This window comes from Ursus maritimus, unplaced genomic scaffold (assembly GCF_017311325.1).
Source record: "Ursus maritimus isolate PB19 unplaced genomic scaffold, ASM1731132v1 scaffold_15, whole genome shotgun sequence".
NCBI classification, from domain to species: Eukaryota; Metazoa; Chordata; class Mammalia; order Carnivora; family Ursidae; genus Ursus; species Ursus maritimus.
Genome location: NW_024423897.1, coordinates 24,344,614 through 24,359,256, shown reverse-complemented (window position 1 = coordinate 24,359,256; position 14,643 = coordinate 24,344,614). Strand labels below are relative to the sequence as shown.

Genomic DNA, 14,643 nt, shown 5'->3' with positions numbered 1-14,643 from the left:
AATCGATTATTTTGTGAATGGTGTAAGATAGATAGGAAATGCCATACACCCCAAAAAAGGATAAATATAATCTATATTTAGGTCTAAAGACAAACACTTCAGTAGTCACATTCCAGTAAATAATAAAAAGTTACCAATATTGTTATAAAAACCTAAGAAAGTCCATGCAACTGGCTGACTGTGTTTGTATCACTTAACCAACTCCCCATCCTCACCCCTCCCAGGTCACCCCTTTCTCACTCCTTCCTCCCACATACACCAGAGGAAGTCACCTAACTAAATTTTCTAATGATGATTCCCTATCTTCTTCGAGAGTTCCACTGCATAACAATGCATATGCTCATGTATAGTTTGGGGTATTTTGATAATTTATGCAAAGAAAACAAACTATATGTATCTTACATGCCTTTCTTTCTACATTCTCTGTGACCTTAATATATACTGATGTTTAGAGCCTACCTACCTAATACTCCTACCCTAATACTCCACTATGTGGATGTGTAGAAATCATTGCTATTTATTCTTCTACAAATGATACTTGGGGTGATATTTGTTTCACCCCTACCTAATACTCCACTATGTGGATGTGTAGAAATCATTGCTATTTATTCTTCTACAAACGATACTTGGGGTGATATTTGTTTCCCATTGTGTTGTTGGATGAATGAGTCTACTCTCAATAGTGTTCTACATCTCTCAGTTTTGTGCACAACAATTAACTACCTATGGCATAGTTTGGAATTTGGGGGTGATAGGATAAATACTCTATCAACTTGTACAGGTAATGCTAAATGGTTTTAGATTGCTTGTTAGATTCTGTTTCTTAACCTTGGTGTAATAATAATACATAATTTTACTTTTTGGAGAATTCAGGTTTTTGTACATTTTGCTTGGTCAATTTTGCTGTGATTTGAAAAAATCGAAAACGGTTTAAAAATTTACGTGCTTCAACTTCCAAATGAACCAATAGTAACTTACCAAATGTCTGAGATGTGATGATTTTTAAAAAGCAGTTTCTGCAACCAAAGAACAGTTTAAAAAAATAAAAAGACGGCACATATATGAGTAGTAGAACTGCAATTAATGAGATCAGAATTTTGTGGCAGTAACAAAAATACAAAATTTCAAATGTCTCCAAATTTTAGAAAAAATTAATCCCCAAATTAATCTAGATCTGTGAAAAATAATGTCATATATTATTTTTAATAACTCCCAGTACTCTACTTGAAGAAGATATCATTTTTTAAAGTTTTTATTTAAATTCCAGTTATTTAGCAAACAGTGTAATATTAGTTTAAGGTGTACAGTATAGTGACTCAACACTTCCATGCATCACTTGGTTCTCATCACAAGTGTATTCCTTAATACCCAACACCTATTTCAGCCATCCCCCACCCACCTCCCCAATGGTACCATCAGATTGTTCTCTAGAGTTAAGAGTCTGAGGATACCGATTTTTAAAAGCTTTATAAAAGAGACATTTCATTGTGAAATAAGACAAGTCTTGTGTGAAGTCACTTAAATATGAAGAAATTCTGCTCTAATATCAGGGTTCTATTCAATACCTAACAGCTACTTTTTCCAAACTTTACAGAGCCACCTTGAACTTTAAGGGAGGTAACTGGTCACCTGAGGTATGAATGAGTTCTTTCCCTACACAAGGCCTTGATTTCAGGGACTCAGAGATGATAAGTAAAAAATCAGATTTTCAAGGAATACCAAATCTAGAAGAGATCACTCCTTCTCTATATTTTGCACTGAACGACAGTGGAATCTGGGCCCCAAAAGGGGAAAAGAATTTGGCTCAAGTTCTTAAGTTACAGGTGAACAAAGAGCTAAGGTCTACTGTCCATTCTAAACCACGACTCTGCTTCAACTTCTTTAACGTGGGAAATGAGAAAAAGCAGTTCAATGATGAGATGTTTAAAAGAAATTTATAATATGCCCTGTGTCATTTAACCAAGTAAGAATTAAAAGCCAGTAAAACAACCACTCCATTCCTAAGCTACAGCAGAAATCTTCCTGTTTTTCTAGGATATGCAGTGTTTTACCCAGGACTAGAAAATTTATGCACCAGAAAAAAAGAGTAAGGGCCATGATGATGAAAATAGCTTTGATCCATAATGAGAACAGAGTCATTTGATTGAATCCATGAAAGAAACCCTTCAGGATGCTTGCAACAATGGCACAGGACACATTGCCTGTGTCCTATAGACAGGCAAACAGAATTTAGGGCACATTTTATAGTGTCTTACTTTATAATGAAGGAACTACTCCAACTCCCTAGATTCCTGGTTAAGGTGGACTGTTAGCTCTGTTTTTCTCCCAACCCTAAAATTCAACAAGAAATATGTCAACAGAAGGCTGTCCTAGAGATATTAGAGAAAAGCCCATAGAAAGTGCTCTGTGAACACAAGAAGTTGCTTACTTTCCCAAATCTTTGAGTAAACACGCAAGGAGCTGGCTGCATTTCAAGTAAACATGCACATTTCAATGTCAGTATTTTCTTCAGAAAAATAGTAGTTATTTCTGGAAGGATCAATCCGGAGCAAGACCCACAGCAATGCTATACCCTGGGGCTACCTCCCTAAATTCCCTGCTTGACATACTTCACACAAAGAGATAGTTAGTGAAGGAACAGTGGCTATTGTGTTCATCTTTTCCCCCCAACCATCCATCTCCATCCAACTAAGTCACTTTTACTGAGATATGAGTGATGAGCTTGTTGGAGTAATACAGATAGCTCAAGGCAGGTAAGAGACAGAGGCATTCTGTGTCCCCCCTGGGGGCTGTAAAGTACATCAGAAGAGATGCCTCACAAACTTTTCAGGATATCTTCCTTCAGCAGGAGGTTTGGGACAATTTGATCTAAAGTGCCCAGAGTATGGGGGCACCTGGGTGGCTCAGTAGTTAAGCATCTGCCTTTGGCTCAGGGCGTGATCCCGGAGTCCTGGGATCGAGCCCCACGTCGGGCTCCTCCACTGGGAGCCTGCTTCTTCCTCTCCCACTCCCCCTGCCTGTGTTCCCTCTCTCGCTGGCTGTCTCTCTCTCTGTCAAATAAATAAGTAAAATCTTAAAAAAATAAAATAAAGTGCCCAGAGTATGAAGAGGAAAGAAAGAAATGTGTGCAGATATAGACTTTAAGACAGAGAAGATAATATGAAAACATTCAAGAGAGTGAGTTGAAAAAGAACAGGAGAATCAAGCAAGAAAAAGAAAAACGGAGTTTGGAAATGCTAACTCAGCAAGGGTCTAAACCCTTGTAACTTAAGAAAAGCTAGATGAATATCAGAATCACTTGGAGAAATTCTAAAACCTGAAGAAGCGCCATTTTACTACCAAGGTTATGAACAGCTGTTAATAGTGAGTCCTGGGCATTGCTATGTTTCAAAAGCTACTACATGAGACTCGGGTACAACCTGGGAGAGAGGACAGCATATAAATTGCTAGAATAGGAGAAAAAGAAATCTGGAGATTAAAGTTGAAACCAGATGAGGCATTACCCTAAATTATATGATAAATAATTTGATCTTTACTTCAGAAGTAAATGAGAGACACTAAAGGCTTTTGATATAAGGGAGAGATTTTTCAGTTATTTTCTTCCTAACTAACCAATCAGCTTTACAGACTGATTCAGTGGAAAGAGCTTTGGGAGATCAGTTTAAATGCCATCTACCAGTGAGTAACCTGGATTCAACATCTAGACTTCACAATGCACATTTTGCTTATTTTAAATATGAGAATTGTAACTCCTGTCTCACAAGTTTGTCATAAATATTGCAGTAAAAATATTAGAACTGTCCATATTTGTGTGTGAGGATTATATTTGTCACTCTAAACCTACCAGTAATTTTTAGCACCGAAGAAGCCCAGAATTTAGAAAAATCAGAGACTCCATACTTCAAGGGGAATAGACTTTACTGACACATAAAGAGACCGAAAACCAAAAACAAGAGCACAAACACCAGGAGTTTAGGTTGGGAAAGTCATCATAAAGAGTCACTATAAAATATTATTAAAATGTCCATTTTCAACAAAATATATGAGAAATTCAAGATACAGGAAAATATAGCCCATACACAGTGAATGAAAAAAAAATGCAAAGATAGAAATTCTCTTTGAGGGGCTAAGATGTTGGACCTAACAAAAAAAATTCAAAGTAGCTTTTAAAATATAATTAAGGATCTAAAGAAAACTGTATATATAGAATTAAAGAATGGTATGACAATATTTCATCAAATAGAGAATATCATTAAGATACAAACTTATTTGAAATAAATAAGAGGAATTTCTGTAATTGAAAAGTACAATAACCAAAACTTAAAAATTCACAGTAGACTTGAGCTGGCAGAGGAAAGTATTGGTGAACTGAGGTTAGATGAATAGACAGTAAGAAATCTGAAGAACAGAAAATAAAACAATAAGATAAATTGAACACAACATCGAAGAAGTCTTGAACACCATCAAATGCACCAACATATGCATAATAGGAATAGCAGAATAATATGAGAGAGAGAAAGGGCAGAAAAACATTATTGGAATAAAGACTGAAAAATTTTCAGATTTTATTTTAAAAATACTATTCTACATATCTAAGACAGAACTACAGTTAGGGTAAAAACAAACAAACAAAAAGTCTAAATCCAGACACATGATATTCAAAATACTGAAAGTCAAAATAAAGAGAATATTGAAAACAAAAAAAGGAAAACAATGGCCCATCATATATAGAAGAATAAAAATATAATTAACAGGTAACTTCCCATCAGAAAATATGGAGGCCAAAGGTGGTGGCTTAACATATTCCAAGTACTAAAAGAAAAGAAAACAAACAAACAAACAAAACTTCTTGAAGTTTTGATAAGAATCTTATACTCAGAATAATGATCTTAACAAAATAAAGGCAAAATAAAGACATTTTCAGAGAGAAAGATACTAAGATAATTTGTTACTATAAGACCTTGGTCTTGACTTACAAGAAACATTAATGGAAAGAAAGTGATATCAGACAGTACTTTGCATCCACATGAAAAAACAAAATGCAATCAACTTCTGAAATAATAGCTTGAGAAATTCTGCTGACCCCTTCTCAAGTGAAACTGGTATAATTTTTTTTTTTAGTCAAGTCTGCGGAAATGGTTTTAAAGAGCAAACAGCAAATGAAGAAACTTCTACTCAAAAAAAATTCTATAAAAAATATTCTACTAAAAAATTTTTTTCTATAAAAATTCGTAAGAAATGCAAGAGTCTGCAGTATGTGAACCAAGGTGCTTCTCCCGTTCCCTTTCCCATGGTCAATAAGGTGGAGACTCCATTCCAGACTGCTTTATCCAAGAACACAGGAATATCTCTTCAACCAGCTCCAAGCTGGAGGGTTTTCTTCCAAGGAAGAGCAGAACTACAGCATTTCTCTTCTTACTTCTGTCTGTTGCTGAGGCTAATTCCTGAGTGAGTGAATTCTAGAATTGGGGGCTTCCTCCTCCACTCACCTCTTTGTTGTGGAATGGAGGCTCTGCCTTGGGTGTGGCTTACCGTGAATACTGCACACCTATGGCCCTTCCCCTAGTTCATGAGGTGATAGTTCCACACCAGGAGAGGCAAATGAAGTGAACCTGAGGCTACTGCTACACCCCCACTGAGTGCTCAGGTCCTGCAGAATGGGTGTCACTCAGAGGAAAGCTTGTCATTGTCCTCACACCCAGCTCGAGAGCCTTGGTTCAGAGGTTTTCCCTTGGAGCAAAAGCAAGCCATAAAACAGAGAGCTCTGGATCTCTTCCCAAAGGAACTGACTTCATCTACGATAGAGTGTGAAAAAAATTAAACCTCAGAGCTCCTTCAAAAACCACAGGGGTTATTGTGAAGGGAATTAGGAGATTTATGGACTTAATGAAGATACAGCCTAGATGACAGGTTTGCTAGTTTGTAGGAGACAAATCAGGAATAAGACAGCTGGGAGGAGCCTTCCTGTGGTAAGAATAAATATAAAACACTGACCCTAGAGACTGTTCCATGCAAGGAAATACAATTAGATTAGATTAGTTTGTAGAGGTATTTATGTCCCAAGATGTTGTTGTAAACAATGGAGTGATCTGCTGGCAATTAGTGGAGCGTAACAGGTGGGTCTATTCAGAGACAGAGTGGAAGAGGCCCAATCTGTACTACTGTCATTCAAGGCAACTGTAGGCATACCCAGAGTTGTGCCTCCTTAAAAAGTAGCATCAAAAGACTTAACATTTAAAGGGAGACAGGGGAGTAAATGGCACTACAACTATCCAGCCTATCACTAAACAAATAAACAAGTAAATAAGAAAAACAGTCCTCGTGGGGGAAGCAGTACCCAGAAACACTACAGTCATTACAATATGTCCAGTTTCTTTTTTTTTTTTAAAGATTTTTATTTATCTATTCGACAGAGATAGGGAACACAAGCAGGGGGAGTGGGAGAGGGAACACAAGCAGGGGGAGTGGGAGAGGAAGAAGCAGGCTCATAGTGGAGGAGCCTGATGTGGGGCTCGATTCCAGAATGCCAGGATCACGCCCTGAGCTGAAGGCAGACGCTTAACCGCTGTGCCACCCAGGTGCCCCAATATGTCCAGTTTCTAACAAAAAATTAGGAGGCATGCAAAGAAACAGGAAAGCATGACCCATTGCAATGAAAAAAAGCAGGCAACAGAACCTCCTGTGAGACAGACGAGATGGATTTAACCAGAAAATACTTTAAAGTAGTCATTATTAATATTTCAGAACTAAGGAAAAGCTTGATTAAAGAAATAATGGAAGGTATGATAACATTGCCACCTCAAACAAAGAATATCAATGAAGAGAGGGAAGTGGAAATTCTGAAAATTAAAAGGTACAGCTCCTGAAATAAAAAAATTCACTAGAAGGGAGCAATAATAGATTTGAGCTGGCAGAAGAAATAATTAGTGAATTTGAAGATACATGAATAGACATTATGTAAACCAAACAGAAAAAAGAAGAAATAAAGAAAAATGAACAGAGCCCTGGAGAGATGTGGGACACCATGTGGCACACTAACAGTTGTATAATGGCCATCCCAGAGGTAAGGAGAGGAGACAGGGAGACAAAAACTGAAGAAACAGTGTCTAAAAAATGCCCAAGTTTGTTAAGAAAACAGCCTAAACATCAAGGAAGCTCAACAAATACCAAGTAGGATAAACTACAAAGAGACCACAAATATGCACATCATGGTAAAAAATGCTGAAAGTCAAAGACAAAGAAAAAATCTTGAAACAGCAAGAGAAAAATGTCACTTACAAGCAACATCCAATAGGATTAACAGCTAACTTTGCAGCAGAAACAATGGGGCCAGAAGGCAGTGGGATAACATATACAAAGTGCTCAAGGGGAAAATTAATCAACCAAGAATGTCCAGTAAAAGTCACTATTATTCAAAAATGAAGCTGAAATTAAACAAAACAAAAACTAAAGGAATTTATTGCCAGTAGGTCCGTATTCAAGAAATGCTAAAAGATGATCTTCATTCGGTAGATTTTCTTCTCATTTTGTTGATTGTTCCCTTTGCTGTGCAGAAGTTATTTAGTTTGATGTGATCCTGCTTTTTTATTTTTATTTGTATTGCATTTGCTTTTGGTGTCAGATTCAAAAATCATCACCAATCCCCTGCTAAAGAGCTTACCACCCACGTTGTCTTCTAGGACTTTTATGGTTTCAGATCGTACACTCAAGTCTTTATTTCATTTTGAGTTAATTTTTGTGTATGGTGTAAGATAGCGATCCAGTTTCATTCTTTTCCATGTGGCTGTCCAATTTTTCCAACACCATTTATTGAAAAGACTGGTCTCTCCCCATTGTATATTCTTGGCTTTTTTGCCATAAACTAATTGACTGTATATGCTGGGTTTATTCTGGGCCCCCTATTCTGTTCTATTGATCTATGTGTCTGTTTTTATGCCAATACCATGCTGTTTTAATTACTATAACTTTGTAATAGTATTTGAAATCAGGGAACATGATAACTTCAGCTTTGCTCTTCTTTCTGAAGATTGCTTTGGCTTTTTTGGGGTTGTTTATGGCTTCACACAAATGTTAGGATTGTTTATTCTATTTTTGTGAAAAATGTTATTGGAATTTTTTTTTAGATTTATTTATTTATTTGAGAGAGAGAGAGAAAGAGAGCATGAGCGGGAGGAGGGGCAGAGGGAGAGACAGAGAGAGAGAATCTCCAGCAGACTCCCCTCTTGAGCAACGAGTCTGATGTGGGGTTCAATCCCACAACCCCAACATCATGACCTGGGCCAAAATCACGAGTCAGATACTAATCGACTGAGCCACCCAAGTGCCCTGTCACTGGAATTTTAATAGAGATTGTATTATGTCTATATATTGCTTTGAGCAGTATGTACATTTTAATAATATTAATTCTTCTAATCAGTGAGCATGGAATATACTTTCATTTATTTGTGTCTCAATTTCTTTCCTTAATGTCTTCTAGTTTTCAATATACACATCTTTCACGTCCTTAAATTTATTCCTAGGTATTTTATTCTTTGTGATTCAATTGTACATATGGTTGTTTTCTTATTTTCTCTGATCATTATTAGCATATAAAAATGCAAAAGTTTTCAAGTATTGATTTTGTAACCTGAAACTTCACTAAATTTGTTTATTAGTTCTAATAGTTTTTTATCGAGTTTTTAGGGTTTTCTATATGTAATACCATGTCATCTGTAAATAGTGGCAGTATTTCTTTTCCTTGCCTAATTGTTGTGGATAGGACTCCCAATTCTATGTTGAATAAAGGTGGTGTGCTTATTTGTAGATTGGACATGACTGAGGGAAAAATCTGGCACAACACAAAGGTTTGATCTATGGAAGCAATAATTGATAAGCTGGACTTCATGAAAATTAAAAACTGCTGTTCTGCAAATGACAATATCCAGAAAATAAGAAGACAGGTCTCAGACTGGGAGAAAATATTTCCAAAAGACACATCCGATGAAGAACTGTCATCCAATGATCCAGCAACCATGCTTCTTGGTATTTACCCAAAGGAGTTGAAAACTTATTTCCACACAAAAACCTACCCACCAATGGTTACAGCAGCTTTATTCATAAATGCCAAAACTTGGAAGCAACCAAAATGTCCATCGTGATGAATGGATAAATTGGTACACCCAGACAATGGAATATTATTCAGATCCAAAAACAAATGAGCTATTAAGTCATGAAAAAACACATGGAGAAACTTAAATGTATGTTACTAAAAGAAAGAAGCCAATCTGAAAAGGATATATACTGTATGATTCCAACCCTATGACATTCTGGAAAAGGCAAAACTATGTAGACAGTAAAAAGATCAGTGGTTGCTGGGAGCTGGGGGAGGAAGGGATGAATAGGTGGAACATAGAGGATTTTTAGGATAGTAAAAATATTCTGTGTGTCATAATGATGAATACAAGTTATTATACATTTGTCCAAATTCATAGAATGTACAACATCAGGAATAAACATTCCTGTAACTATGGACTTTGGGTGATTACGATGTGTCAATGTCGTTTCGTCAACTATGCCAAATGCACAATTTTGGAGAGGGACATTGATAATGAGGGAGGCTGTGCATGTGTGGAGGAAGGGGATATATAGGAAATCTCTGCCCCTTCCTCTCAATTTTGCTATGAACCTAAAGCTATTCTGGAAAATATAGCCTCATTTAAAAAAAAAAAGAAAGAAAAAGACAAAGAAACCCATTTTAAAAATGGGCAAATGACCTGAACAGATAGTTCTTCAATTAGATCTGAAAATGGCCAATAAGCAAATGAAAACATAATCAACATCATTAATAATAATCAGGCAAATACAAATTAAAATCACAATGAGATACCACTTCACCCTCATCTGGATGTCCAGACACATGGAATGCAGAACACTATGAGTGAACCCACAAAGTAAACTATAGACTTTATGTGATACTGATGTTTTAGTGAAGGTTCCTAACAAATATGGGGTTTGTTGCTCTGGTTGGGGACGTTGAGAATGAGAGAGGCTAGGCATGCGTGGAGGCAGGGAGTACACAGGAAATCTTTCTATCTTTTGCTGAATGTTGCTGTGAACCTAAAAGTATTCTAAAAAATTGTATTATGTAAATGGAGGTTATACCTTCATCCTGGCCTAGACCATATCCACTGGCTCTCATGTTCTAATCCTCACCACTCTTTAACAAATGGAGATAATGTTTGGTGTTTCTGCCACCCATACATTCTGATACCCACTTATGTGGACAGTGGGACTATCCTTAGGTCCATCAATCTAGACACTCCATGCAGGAGGGCCTACCCATCACTTCTGTGCCATAGTGGGCTCAGGAATTTTGTGAGGACTTGCTGGCTTCCAGTACCCTGAACAGAAATTGAGACGTAGATTTTCTCTTAAATACTCTTAAATACTCAAACATGTCTGAATTCAGGAAACCCTCTTTTTTTTTTTAAAGATTTTATTTATTTATTCAACAGAGATAGAGACAGCCAGCAAGAGAGGGAACACAAGCAGGGGGAGTGGGAGAGGAAGAAGCAGGCTCATAGCGGAGGAGCCTGATGTGGGACTCGATCCCATAACGCCGGGATCACACCCTGAGCCGACGGCAGACGCTTAACTGCTGTGCCATCCAGGCGCCCCTCAGGAAACCCTCTTGATATTAATCCCTCCCCATGGTTGACAGTATGGCAGGACAAGATCCATAGTCACTCTTCTGAACTATCACCAACATCAAAGTCAGATATTTCTTCCCTGGAATTTCTCTCCTCTCAATCCATAAAATGTTGGCATTAAAAAATATAATCATAAATCTTTGTCCTTATGAACAGTGATTTTCTGAAACCAATTTATTACTGACATGATGACTTCATTCTGAGCAATGAAACTCTTTATCTAGTTGTATATATAGGGAGACATTAGGTTAAACCTGAGTGTAGGAGAGGGCGTGGGGCAGAAGCAAAATAAAAATTAAAAACATAAATATGTATATTCAAATTATCATCCCATGAAATAATATTAATGTCCTCAAAATGGAGTGCAGGTCTCCCATCATCAAGACATGGAGACTGTGTGTATAAGATCAGATCTGAGCAGGTCCTGAAGGCACATGTAAGCTTCATCAGTAAGTGCTTGTGGCCCTACAATGCCACATTGCCTTCTCTGTTACAATTAAGCTCTACGCTTGGTTATTATCTTGATCTTTCTTCCAGTTGCAGGAGATGAAGTTTTCTTTAAAGTGGCAGTAGATGACCCCTGACCCTAAACTTTTCCTTGAATTAGTCACTGACCAAACTGAGTCTAACATTTTCTCCCTTCAGGTGTCGGTCAGACTTCACCACCATCACCCAATCTTGGAGTCATAATTACCATTTTCCTACACCTCCCAAACATCAGAGATATTGCATAAACCAGGGCATACCCTTCCATCTATATCTTGTCACACTCAGCACAGGGGAAAACTGTAAAATTACACTGCTACACCATACCATGGGCCATCAACACGATTTACTACTCGCTTTACTACAAGGTACTCACTGCCATTTGGTGTGTCAGATATCCAACTCCAGAAGCACATCCTTGTAATCTGCTTCCCGTGACCATGATGGCAGCAAGTCATAGGCTGGCCTCCCTGGAAGATCTTAATATGTTGGTTCATGTACTAGTGTTTATTGAGGAAATGCTCTGGAAGAGATTAGCTAAGGAGTGGAGGAGTTGAATAAGGAGGAGAATCAAGTAGAGCAAAGGTGCAATTTTATGTGAATTTCCAGGTAAAACTTCATTCCATGGGGAGTGTAAATTGCAGCACCGTTTGTTCTGCTGAAGGCAAGAAATCTGTGCGGCCACACTCCTGCACTACTCACTCATGACAGAGGTTGCTACAAGAGAATGTAAACTCCTAGCACTTTTAGCTTTTGGAAGATCCAGACAAAATAGCACTAGTAGCCAGTAAAGGTAGTTTTCTCAAGAAGGTTGTAGGTGCAAGTCGTAATGAGCAAAAGATATCGAATCTGGGGCATAGGAGTAATGATTTAATTGGTAAAAGGAATCTGGGTGAAGCACACCTGTGTCTTCTACTGTATCCATGTAATCAGCAACCTGTTCAAGAACCAATATGTTACCAGAATCTCTAAAGCCCTCCCCGCTTTTAGTCCCTCCTCGTCACTAACTCCCAAGATAACAACTATCCTGGCATCAAACACCATAGATTGGCTCCACCTGTTTCATACTTTATATAAAAGGAATTATACAGCATGTCCTCTTTTATTTCTGGTTTCATTCATTCATTATTTTAAGATTCATCATGCTGTTGCATGCATCAATAGCTCATCTTTTACTGCTATTTTGTATTTACTATATATGAGCATAAGCAATGTTTTTATCTGTTTTACTCATTGGAGGACATTTAGATTATTTGTAGTTTTTGGCCATTGTGAATAAACTTGCGACTAAAATTTCATTCCATGTATTTTAGTGCACATATGCTCTCACGTTTGCTGTGGAATCGCACCATCTTGGTGGGCTTTTCGGCCTTCATAGTTAACACATCTTTCCAGTTGAATTGAGTCCATTTACACTCATAATGGTAATGTACAAGTTTCCCAGTTTCCACATCTCCTCAGCAGGCTTTGGTTTTGTCAGTCTTTGATTCTAGCCACTCTAGCAAGGCTTAGGGATATATCATTGTGGTTTAATTTTTGCATCTCTGATAACAAATAATGTTTCTCGTGATGCAGTACCATGAAAGCCACCTTTGGAAGATCGAAGGGCCTCCACTTCATCCCTCTGAATGATTGTATGGAAAAGAATATGACTTCCCCAACATCTGGAACCACTTTTAATTGTTCATATGAACAAGGACATATAGGTCTATTGTGTATGTTGAGCCATTTTGCATTTTAGGATTATTTGCTATAACGTTTTGCTTACATTAATATGAATATTTTTGGGCATTTCAGTGGCTCAGTTGGTTAAGCATCTGCCTTCAGCTCAGGTCCTGGGATCAAGTCCCACATCGGGCTCCCTGATCAGTGGGGAGTCTGCTTCACCCTCTCCCTCTGCTGCTCTCTGTAAATAAATAAAATATTTTTAAAAATAATATGAATATGAATAATTTCTTTGTCATAAGTATTAAATATTGTGCAATTCCCATCAAAATTCTCCTATTAACTCAGAAAATATTCATTAATTTGCAAGCATATGGATAATACATATTACCATATGTATTTCAGAATACACAGTCTGTGATGCCTTGGAATTTATTGAGGCTTCCTTTATGACCTAAAAGATAGTCAAATTTTATAAATGTTCCCTGTGTGCTTAAAAAAGAGTTTATCTTGTTTATTTGGTCTAAAGTTCTACATATATCTAAAAATCCAAGCTAATTATACTTATTTAAGTTATACTTATTTTGGGATAAATGCTTTTTATTGGTCTTTACTATTCTGGTTTTTTACAGTGACAATGCTTCTTAGGAGTCTAAGTGATTTGGTGTGGGAACCTGTGTTTCCATGAATTCTGTCTGATAATGTGTACAAAGGAAGAGCTAAAGTCAGGGCCTTGCCCGAGTTCCTCCTGGTGACTCTAAGGAGAGAGGTGGAGATAAGTCTAAAGACAGAGAGGCCTAGACAGAACCTTTGGCATCCACTCCCGTTGTTACCACCAAATCTGGGACCTCCTCTAGTCAAAGTTACCTTTAACTCTTTGACATATGCAACACTGGGAAGAAGCAGCCTGGAAAGTTTGGAGGGGAAGAAGTTAGAGGTGGGAATATCCAAAGGAAGGTGGCCAGTTGCACCTGTCGACATAAACTCCTAGCTAAAGCAGAGCTTTTGTACCAACCAGATATTATGTATGGACACTGGAGGCTGGACTGTTGCTGCTGATCTCTGTGGCTTGGGGTAGAATAGGACTATAGTCATCAAATGAATTTTTGACATGTATATTATGGAACATTGATGAAATACTGATTCTCTTGGATGGCACCATGGCCTGGGATGCCTGGACTCTTCAGGCTGATTGCCACCAGTGACAGGTAACCTTATCTCTTTGCTCTAACTTATAAATAGTATTTTCTATGTATGCCATGATATGATAAGCTTGGGAGGTACTGTTTTCTATACATGTATTGACTGAGTTGTTAAGAATGAGAATTTTTTCAAGTTTGACTTGTTTAATAAATACAGAGAATGATAGCAGCTTAACATTATTCATATTCCCAGCTGACTTTCTGTTCCTTTTCTACCTTCACTGCCTTCACACATTTATCACTCACTGACTCTTTAGTCACCTGTAATATGGCTTCTGAGCACTCTGAGAAGTGAAGTAGCAAATTTACCAGAAGGTCAATCCTGTCCAACTTCCTTCACAATGAAAGATGACAAGAAATCAGTGCCTTATCTTCATCACCCCTAGCAGGTGCAGGAATTCCTCTCTTAAACACTGTAACATATCTCCTACCTGCTCTCCTGAATCTTGCTCTCGTCTCTTTATGTATTCTAGCATTTAGAGAAATGTCTTTTAACAATATCTCCTCTGTTCAAATCACCTAATGACTTCCCAACTCTCTAAATATAAAAGCCAATGTCTCTACAATGCCTATAAGCGTTGACAGTTGGCTATGCTCACTTC

General features: G+C 37.5%; 1 protein-coding gene across 3 annotated transcripts in view; it reads right to left on the bottom strand.

Annotated features, from left to right (window-relative positions):
* Positions 1–14,643, bottom strand: part of LOC103664616 (sperm-associated acrosin inhibitor-like) — a 124,080-nt gene that overhangs the window by 28,606 nt on the left and 80,831 nt on the right. The window contains exon 3 of one of the 3 annotated variants that reach the window (XM_040630437.1): positions 979–1,016. The exons of the other annotated variants lie outside the window; for them this stretch is intronic. The gene's annotated coding sequence lies outside the window, so the exon portion shown is untranslated. The remainder of the gene's footprint in view (positions 1–978; positions 1,017–14,643) is intronic. 3 annotated transcript variants of the gene reach the window in all.